Below are 10,545 nucleotides of genomic sequence, written 5' to 3' on the forward strand. Positions count from 1 at the left end.
ATGCTCAATAAGAACAATTGTTTTATTGTTTTTTACATTTAACTCTGTTACATTAAAAATTCTAACAAAAGAATAATTATCACCTTGCTTGCATTCCAAAAATTAAACCCCGTTGTCAGAAAATTTAATTTTTAATTTTTAATTTTTTTATTTTTAATTAAATAAAAATTTAAATATTTAAAAAAAATTAAGATACCCCATAATATTTATGAAAATATCTTTAAAAAATTAATCAAATACAAAAAATTAAAAAATTTCAATATACTTCCATGTTCTTATGCATTTATTAAATTTTCTAAATATTTTTTATAAAAAAATTTACTTTTTAAGTGTATTTAAAAAACAAAAAACTTACTTAAAAATATGTTTAAAAAAATTGCTAAAAATAAAAATACACTCAAAATAAATAATAAAAAAAAAACTCAATTTTCAAAAAATCAATCAAAACCATATAATTTCTAAAATCACAAAATTATCCATATTTTAATGGGTTTTTTTTTTTTAAAATCCTTAGTATTAAAATTTTATAGCATAAAGGACATTCAATATTAATTATTCATATTTTAATGGGGTTTTTTTTTTAAAAAGTCCTTAGTATTAAGATTTTATAACATAAAAAACATTCAATATTTTAATAATGTCTCAGGTCCCTCAAGTTGATCTAGAGAAAATTTAATATTTTAATAATGTCTAAGGTCCCTCAAATTGATCTAGAGAAAATTCACGTCACAGAGAAAATTGGTCCAGAAAAATTCTGGGAAGAATCTCTAAACTTTCCAAAAAAAATTTAAAATTTCTCTGATTTTCACTAAACTTCCTACTGTAAATTTCTCTGCCTTCCCTTTCTCCAAATTTCTCTGTTTCCATATACTTCCCACTCTCCCAGAGAAATTTTTCTGCCTTTCCACAAAATTACATCTCCAGAGAAATTTTAAATTTCTCTGTCCTCCTTGCCTCTTATGGACTCAACACTCCTAAGAAATTTGAAAATTTCTCTAACTTCACCAGCCTTCAATTGGTCAAAATGAATCCAAAGAAATTTGAAAACCCAAATGAAATTGATCAAAATGAACCCAAAGAAATTTGAATTTTCTTTGGTTTGAGTGAAGAAGCTATAAAAATTTGAAATTTAAAATAAAAAAGTAAAATAGTCGTAGGAGAATTTGAAATGTAAAGGTTGTGACAAAATGTTGTAGGCATTTATGTAATAGAATAGTTAGAACAGATGTAGTATACGTATGCTATGCATTTTATGGTTGTTTTGGTGAGATTGAGATTAGTTAGTAGTAGTGTATTTGGTAACTGATGTGAATGTGATTTGGGATTTTCATAGATTATGGGCTCCATTGGAATCTAATGGTCCAGTGCTATCAAGGCGTCGACATGATCAGGTCTTCCCTTCTCTCCATAGAAATTTCCCTTCTTTGGCCTTCCCTCCAGAGAAATTAACTCTGGCCTTCTCCAGCCTTCCCTGGACTTCCCACAAAATTACCTCTCCAGAGAAGTTTTGAAAATTCTCTGGCCTTCTCTAGACTTCCCACAAACCTCTTGAAATGTATATGTGAAACAATATCAAACAAAACACAAATCAATTTCCATATCGTAATCGCAACAAATTGAAGTAAATCCTTGATTACAGACCTTTCAATTCCACACACAGTGATTTCAAAGAACCAATCACACAAAACAAATACAAAATCAAAGGTTGTGAAACATCGATTAAAGAGAAAGGTGAATATGCTCTTTCGATCACCGACCTCAACGCCCTACTCGATGAGTTCTTGTTGGCTATCATGATTTTGCCGATCTCCGCCGCGCTCAGTGTCGCTTTGTCCTGAAACACCTCTTCAACTTATGGATACAACTTGTGATCCTTGAGCCCTAGATAGTTATTCCCTAAGCTCTTGAAGGAATTGAAATCACAGAGGGAAAAGAGAAACACGAAAATGAGGGAGATAGAGAGAGAGACCTGATCTTCAACTCTTGCTTTGGACTGTTGTGATACCGAAGATTTCTGCTCCACAAAATGGCATCGTTTGGGTATTAGAGCATTCTGAATCTCTGTAACATATCATCAAACCTCTCTGATCGGCCATAAAAGCATCTCACTCTCTCTTCGTTCCAAACTCTAGTTTTGATCACTGCTAATCAAATACGAACTTGAACATGCAACTCATAATCATCACTGAGTGTTTTCAAGCCTCTTTCTCGCTAATCTGAGAGAGATCTTAGATTTGTAGTGTTACAAATCTTGCATTTCAAAGCTACTCTGTGAAGAAGACACTGAATATACTTATAATTCTAGTCTCTATGCATTTGATATAACGGTGAACAATAAATCACAAAAGTCAGGTCAATGAATCAGAGAGAGTGAAGAAGAAACTGTTGCGTACGAAAGAAGAAGAGGGAATGAATTTTCTCTGTGATATATGGGTGTAGGGTTAAGAAACCTTAACCATCACAAAATAATATTGAAGACCTCTTCTATCACGAAAAATGAGAGGGGGATCATAGACTAATTTTTCCTATTTTAATCAAGGGCATATTTGTTATTTATAATTTACCCACTATATTTTAAAAAATCAATAAATACAAAACAAATATAAATGAAATAACTTCTTGAATTATTTTGTATTTAGTAAATTTAAAATTTTATTTAAAAAAAAGGTAAAATTTTATTTTTAAAGTGAATCTCACATTATGTGAAACTAAAGTCCAAAATTAAAACTAAAATGTAATAAAAAAAAATCACTAAAACGAAAAACTGGCAACCAAAAACTTCAGTTTGATTTTCCAAATACACGTTAACATTGTGTTTTTCAAAAACTTCATATATTTAAAACAACTTTTTCTACTATTGTTCTATTTTTAGTAATTTTTTCTATTTTAATTTTTTTGAACACATCTAAATTAGCTACATCAAAATAAATAAACTACATTACAAATACACCCTAAAATTTACTTAAAATACAATTTATCTTTTGTAATTAAAAAAATTACATCCCACCCTTGAAACTTCTAATTTTTTAACAAAACCCTTCTTATTAATAAATGAAGGGAATTAACAATTAAAATTATATCAAATAAAAAAATATTGTAATTAATAATTCAAGTAGTTTTAATCATTATATAAATAAAAGAAACAGTTAAACATCTATTGAAAAAACTAAAAAGTTAAAAAATTACTACCCTATTTAAATCATATCATCTTATTTAAATCACATCACATTTCTACCACATCACTTCAAACTCAATCCATATTTTATAAAAAATCAAAAAATACACTTATTTAAAACATTCCAAACCTCCTATTTTTTCAATTAATTTTGATAAATAAAAAATTCTTAGTAAGATAATATTTACAATTTTGCAAATCACATGGACAACCCACAGTTTAAGTAAACTTCAAATGTTGTAATAATAATTTCGAAAACAAAATATGAAAGCATCACTAAAGAGAGAACCATCTACAAATAATTTTTAATTGTTTCAATTGTTTTATAAGCAATAATAGTAACTCAATTTCCCGTTTCTTTTCTTTCAAAAAAAACGTCGTGTGAATGACTTTAACTTTTTAAATTTTTTTGAGTTTGTGAATATTAAAATTATAATTTGCGTGAAAAATTTATTTAGTTAAGAATTTTTTAAAAAATTAAAAAAAAATTTTGAATTGAGTTAATTTTTGATGTAACATAATATTTGATATAAAAACTTAAAGCTCATAACCAACCACTACTTAAAATTCTATTCAAAGTTCATAACAAAATTTTAAAAAATTCTAAAATTTTTTCATTTAAAATATAAAAAATAACAGCTGCTAATTGTAAAATCTTAAACAAATCCAGACCTACCCACCCATGTGTAAAATACTAATTATAAATTTATATTGTTTTAATTATAAACGAAAAAAGAGTTTGCGGGAAGTGAGGAAAGTTTTGTGGTCAGCTTGGAATCCCACAGAGGTAACAAAATCCAATGCAAAAAAATAGAAATAATATGATAAATCTTTTTATTTTCTTTAAAATAGTTGGCTTCTTTAACAATTTACCAGGTATCTTAATCTTCAGAGTTCAACCAAGAGATTGACAAGCACTCCACATTTTCCACCTTTCTACAATCAAACAAGAAAATTTAAATTTAATTTAAAAAGGCCCAAAACAATAAAATTGCGGCACCAACCACAATAGCTTCAACAACCAGCTACAAAACTAAATTAAATGATAATGTTCTCACTGAATAAAATGATAATGTTCTCAAAATTTTAATAAATAAATTACTAAAAAGTGAGCAATTCTCACAACTCACTTGAGGTCAACGATGCTAAATAAAATAATAAAGAGTTCCGCCATATTTCCTCAAAACAGTATCATTAACACAACAGATAGTTTTCACCAAAAAATATTCACAAGGCCATCTCTAACTGTGTACCAAATCCATCAACAAATTCAAATTTGATAGAAAATATCCATTTTTTCTACTCCAATGATTTCATAAAACAAATATCAAATTGAAAAAATCAAAAATATAATAAAAAATGTTTCACCAAACTGAGAAAACTTTGTGCCTTTCATCAAATCACAGTCCGTTATATTTTCACTACCAAATGTCCCCTATGACCACCTCAAAACAATATTTCATAGAAATTCTACACTGACCGGTCATCCGCCCAATCGTCAAGTGATTTGATGAAACGCCAAAACTCTCCATTAAAGCAGGTAATATCAAAAAATAACTTACTCAAATTTGATAAAAAAAATTCATACACAATTGGAGATGCTATCAGACAGCATTAAAGTTTGTTTAGATCTATTATTTGTAGAAAAATTCTTGTAGAGAAATAAAGAAAGAAAGAAAACCATCCAAGTAAAACCTAAAATTTTTTAGTATTACTTAAGGGTGCAACTTGGACGGATTCGGAGGTTGTCCAAGCCCAGCTCAAGTTGTGCTGAGATCCGCCCAGACCCGTCCAAGCCCGAATTGTAACCCAAGGTTGAATGTCTAAACCCAACCCGAGTTAAACCCGAGTTGCCCAAATTGTAAATTTTTTTTTTCCCAGCTACGTTCAGAAATTATTAAAATTTGGCTCTATTTACATTTTTATAATTTATATAATGTAAGAGAGATGCCGTTGTAATAGTCTTTACAATTTATGAGTAAAAATAAAATAAAATAAATAGTAAGATTTGATGTCATTTGGGCTCGGTTCGAGCCCAACCCAAAAAAATTCGGACTGGATTCAAGTTGCTCGAGTTGAGCCCAATCCAAATTGCACTAGAGTATTACCTTTACCCCTCTCTCTTCACAAATACCTACTCAAATTTTTACCCAAAACAGTAAAAAAGACCAGACAGATTCCTAGTTTTTGTTGAGTAAAGAAATACCTTATTGTGGAATTGCGACACTTCAGCAAACATGGTGTGTCAGAAGCAAACTCTAGAAATCTATCTCAGATGACCCAATAACACTTCAAACTCAAGCCTCCTGGGGATCAGCACCACAACATATGAAGTAAATACAACAAATGGCAAACACAAGCACATATACAATGCTGAACTGCACGCCATACTTCCTACAATGCATTTGGCCGCAACCTAGGGGAAAATTAATATATAAAAATCATTACAGCTAAAATTGCAATTTGCAATATCTGATAATAACTGTCCAGCTAGTTTAGTGTGCAAAACTACAAACAATTTATTCTCTACAATCGATGTAACAATTTTTTATTAGAGTTCACACATACCCTCAAGAAATACTAGTATAAAGGACTCCACCATCTCTGCCAAAAAAATAATGAAGTTCACACCACAAAATCTACATATGAAGAATCAAGATTTAAATTAGACATGCTCAACCCCAAAGTCAGAACCAATGCAATTCAAAATCTATCACATTAGCTAAAAAAATCCACAGTATCAAAGAAATAGCAAAAAAAAAATTTGAGTTCACCACATAAGAAAGTACTGTCTCCTCTCTTCTGCATCATCAAAGAAATAGAAAAAAAAATTATAAATTCAGCACATAAGAAAGTACTGTCGCCTCTCTTCTGCATCAACATGACGAAAAAAAATTCTTTTTTACAATGCATGAATTTATTCCTTCAAATGATCAGGCCGCTAAAATTCATCCTCTCTCCAGCTAGCACAGAGGAATCAAGAATCTTTACTCTGCTGCAACACTGAAACAAAATTCATGAACCCACATATGAGATTTAAAGCCACAACATGCAGCCACCACCAACGCTTGAGCTTTATACTGGTTTACAATTGACATTTTAACTAAATTACAATTACCCACAAGGGACCAACCCCCCAAACCACCACCCATTCTAACCTAAACCCTAACCAAAAACACATAAACCAGCCCATGCACACTGAACCTCTCTAAAATTACATTATGTGCACAATTACACAATATTTGAACCAACAATCTTTGACAATTGAACCATCTACAATATTAGTGTACTTACAATGGGGTCATTCTAGAATAGAGCCTTACCATATGTACATTTTTTATATTAATTACATAAATGTCATAACTAAATCATTTTCAATCATAACTTCAAAAACAGAGTCACATCCAAACACCACGAAAATATATCTAAAGTCATTTTCGATTATAACCAAGATCATTATAGGTCATAACCAACAAAATAACAATCCTGATAGTGTCTAATCTTCGCCAATCATCTCTTCCACACATCATTGCATCTAAAAAGGAAGTCTAAAAAATAAACTTTTATCATTTTCCTAATCACAATAGGTCATAAACACCTGCCATGACCAAGTCATAACAGTCCTGTTTGGTGTAACTGTTCGAATAGATTATAAATTATAGTTTAACAGATTATAAATTATAATTTTAATCAGAAACTGTTACTATTGGATTATAAATTTAAGTTAATAGTAGTGTTTGTTAAATAAGATTTGAAATAACTTTTTCAATTAACTTTTATTTTTTTATTATTCATTATTTGTCTACATTTCTCATAAATAATAATAATAATATTTTATAGCTCTTTCTATTTTAAAAAAAATAAAAATAAAAAAATTTAAAAATATAATAGTGAATTAACATGTCCAAAACAGAAGCTGAAAATCAAAAGTAAAGAGTAAACAACTTCTCAAAATCAACTTTTTTTACTTCAAATAAGTTGTTAAAATCAAAAACTTTTAAAATAAATTTAACCAAACAGTTTAAAATAAATTTTTAAAAGCCAAAAGTCATAAGTTACTTAAAAAAAAAAAACCCACCAAGCACCCCCAACATAGTAAGTAACCAAAAGAGCACAAAATCATAATTTGACATATGATGTACTATAAAATTTTCTTCTCAACTAATCAACAATTTTTGGAGTAATTTTCTTCTCAACTAATCAACAATTTTTAGAGTATGAGGCTAGTGAGATGGTAGATTCAGACATGCTCGAATTTAGTGCTGATTTATGCTATAAGTCTAATTAATTAAAAGGGAAATTTCATTTCAGGGGTGGTTTTAAGAACTTAACTTCATAAATATTAATAATTAAAAATATAAACTTCTGATAAATCTGTAATAATTTACTATGAACTACAAATAATCTACCAGAGGTCTCTAGCATTACTCGAGCCAAAATAAATTAAAGGAAATTGTTTGTTTGTACCTCTTGGACTGAATAGTCATGATGTGCTAATCCCATCCTTGTGTTTGCTTGCTTGATGTACAAATAATTGGCGTGTTGATGTCCCTATTTGTTTCGAATCGATGTAAAATCATCCATTCGAGAGACAAATAAAGACACGATGAACAACTGATTGGATTGGAGAGAGAATTGGGGAGGACAAAATCAAGAGAGAAAAAAAAAAAGACGCAACACACAAGAAGGGGAGAGCCGGGCAAAACCCCGTACCATCACCCCCTCAAACACAAAAAACAAACTTTTTATTAGGGTTTTTTTTGACCTGCCAAGCAAGCGCACCTGACATGGCAAAGGTCGATTGACAACCAGTAGAACATTACACATCTCACATTTTTTTCTTACCCTAGGCTATACCCCTCTGGTATACACCGAAAACACACACACACACAAACTATCTTCTTTATTATACCAAGAAGATGACAAAAGAAAGCACATCAAAAAAAGCATAAAGAAACACTTTAGCAATCCTTCACAGCTTCATATCAAAATCCGATCTGAATCCATAAGAATCACGAGATCTGAATTGATTGCACCGATCAAACCAAGCGTTTTAGATCTGAAAATGAACATAAAAAGTTGAAAAATTAATAGATCTGAACCCAAGATTTACAATACATACGATATTGTCAAAGGCTGTAAATACACACCTCAAGAATTTCAGAAAGACGGCAAGGTTTCGCATCGAACCAGACGTACAAAGCCCGAGCACTAATGGTTCAGAACAAACATCAAGAGCCTTCAAGAAATGGAGGAAAATACACACCTCAATTCACCCATGACCGAAGAAAGGACGAGTCTGAATCGAAGATCGGAAGCGAATCGCTCAACGAAAACACTCGAATCCATAATCAAAACGCAGATCGTCGAACGAATTCAAAGCTGAGAAACCAAGGAGAAGAGATCTAACGAAAAGGGGGTAACGGAATTTCACGGTAAGAGAGAAGCTGTACAAGAAAATGAAAATGTAAGAAAATGAAAATATAGATGAGACGTTGTATTTTGAGAAGGAGGGGTGATTTATTAATTGTCCAGAGCGATCCAACGGCTGTCAATGAACAGTCAGACGTGCCTGGCCGTAGATGAGACGTTGACCCATGTGAATAGGGGTTGGCATTGATCGACGGCTCTCGTGATTTTTATATGAGAAGATTCTCGATTTCCTTCGACTTGGACGAGATAAGCTTGCCACGTGTTTCATCGTGGCTCACATAGCAACTCGTTTAAAATATGAAATAAGAAATAGGCTTATTTTGAATTAAAAGTCATTTTATAATTTTTAAATTATTTTTTTTACATAAAAAAAAAAGTTAAAAAGTAATCATCTTCTTAATACAATTCATAAAATCAGGCGATGCTTCTCTTCCGTACAAAATTTAGGGGTGATTTGAAAGATTTTAAATAAATGTATTTTTTAATTTTTTATAAAAAATTATGTAGAAAAATAAAGAAGATAAATAGAAAAATAGAGAGGAGATATTGATATATGTTGATTGATATGACCAAAATAAGTATATATATATATAAAAAAGTATACTTTTTTAGTGTATGCCAAACACCTATTTATTAATTGAAGTTTGTTGTTGGATTTGTTTTTTTTTTTTGGTCCAGCCATCCGGTATCCGACCCTTCGGGCCGACTAATCCGGATTCGGGGCGTAGTTTTGGATGGTTAGACTCAAAGCCCCTCCCAATTGGTGATGCGGGGAATCGAACCGTAGTCCTTCCTACCAAGTCAAGCTCCAATCGCCACTTGACCACCAACCAATTGGTGGATTTGTGAGAATTCATAATGGATCTTATTTTGATAATTTAAAATTTTTATGTGTAACATTTGTTAAGTATTTTATTATTATAAAAATATATAAATTGAATATGTGTAGTCATATGATTAAATTATATTTCTATCAATGATAAATATAATTTTTAAAATAATTTTTTGATAAAAATCTGATCCAATTAAATAGTTATCGATATTCAATTAATGTGATTTTTTACAAGAATAAAATACTCAACAAGTTTTACATATTGAACGATTCAAATTATTAAAATAAGACTCGTGATAAACCTCATAGATCTGAGCAATACGGTCCAATCCACATAAAATCTAAGTCCATAAAATAAATAATAAATGTATTGTATTGTCATAATTTAATTTTATTATATTGGTAAAAATCAAAGAGTATATATGTTATTTATATATAAATAAACTAGTTGGGCGGCAGTCGTGTTGTCATTATTCGGAAATCAAAATACAAACGTAATGTTAATTTGAAACTAAAATACAAGCGTTAATGCTCCCAACATAAAGGATGAGAAAAATGAAAAATATATATGTATGCGCATCGTGAATTAATTTAACATATTTGTTACGGTCGTTATTTGAATCAAGTATCTTTGTTTCAGAATCGTACATGGGATTTTCATCTCATACGACTTCCTTCATGATACCAAATGTAATATAAATACTTTCTAAAAAAACAAAATATAAATATTCCTTATAAGAAAAAAAAAATATAAGAGAGAGGGAGAAAGAAAGAGAGAGAACCAAACAACTTCAGTAGACAAGGGAGAAATCCCAGACCCAAAACTCTCAAAAACTCAAGACAGCATCTCTCAACCTGTGTTCCCAAATGAAGATCTTACCTGTAATCTAATACCTACTATTGTTGCTTGCATTCTGGTGGACGCTCACTCTGCTAACCTTCCTTAGGTAGTGCTCGAATACCCTTCTGTAATTCATAACAAACTAGATGTTATCCAAAGCACACACTATTGAAAATCTTTACATTTTGTACGGAGTTAAAAATAAATTACGTAGTTGTATCATCTCTCACCTTTGGTCCAGATGACTGCTAGAAAATCTCAATC

General features: G+C 30.3%; 2 long non-coding RNA genes across 8 annotated transcripts; both read right to left on the reverse strand.

Moving 5' to 3' along the window:
• Positions 1-1,572: 1,572 nt before the first annotated feature.
• Positions 1,573-8,790, reverse strand: LOC114303320 (uncharacterized). 7 transcript variants are annotated; one of them, XR_014332259.1, is made up of 7 exons: positions 8,326-8,790; positions 7,643-8,234; positions 5,950-6,178; positions 5,744-5,814; positions 5,382-5,591; positions 1,970-2,264; positions 1,573-1,881 (listed from the first exon to the last, which is right to left on the reverse strand). It is a non-coding gene; the product is annotated as an uncharacterized LOC114303320 (long non-coding RNA). The 7 variants fall into 7 exon arrangements; XR_014332254.1 differs by having other exon boundaries at positions 1,573-1,834; positions 1,970-2,269; XR_014332253.1 differs by having other exon boundaries at positions 1,970-2,269.
• On the reverse strand, positions 6,356-6,712 carry LOC145792629 (uncharacterized). Its single transcript, XR_014332293.1, has 2 exons — positions 6,591-6,712; positions 6,356-6,559 (listed from the first exon to the last, which is right to left on the reverse strand). It is a non-coding gene; the product is annotated as an uncharacterized LOC145792629 (long non-coding RNA).
• Positions 8,791-10,545: the final 1,755 nt, after the last annotated feature.

The sequence above is a fragment of the Camellia sinensis genome, chromosome 6 (genome assembly GCF_055761805.1).
Source record: "Camellia sinensis isolate YWXY chromosome 6, ASM5576180v1, whole genome shotgun sequence".
NCBI classification, from domain to species: domain Eukaryota; kingdom Viridiplantae; phylum Streptophyta; class Magnoliopsida; order Ericales; family Theaceae; genus Camellia; species Camellia sinensis.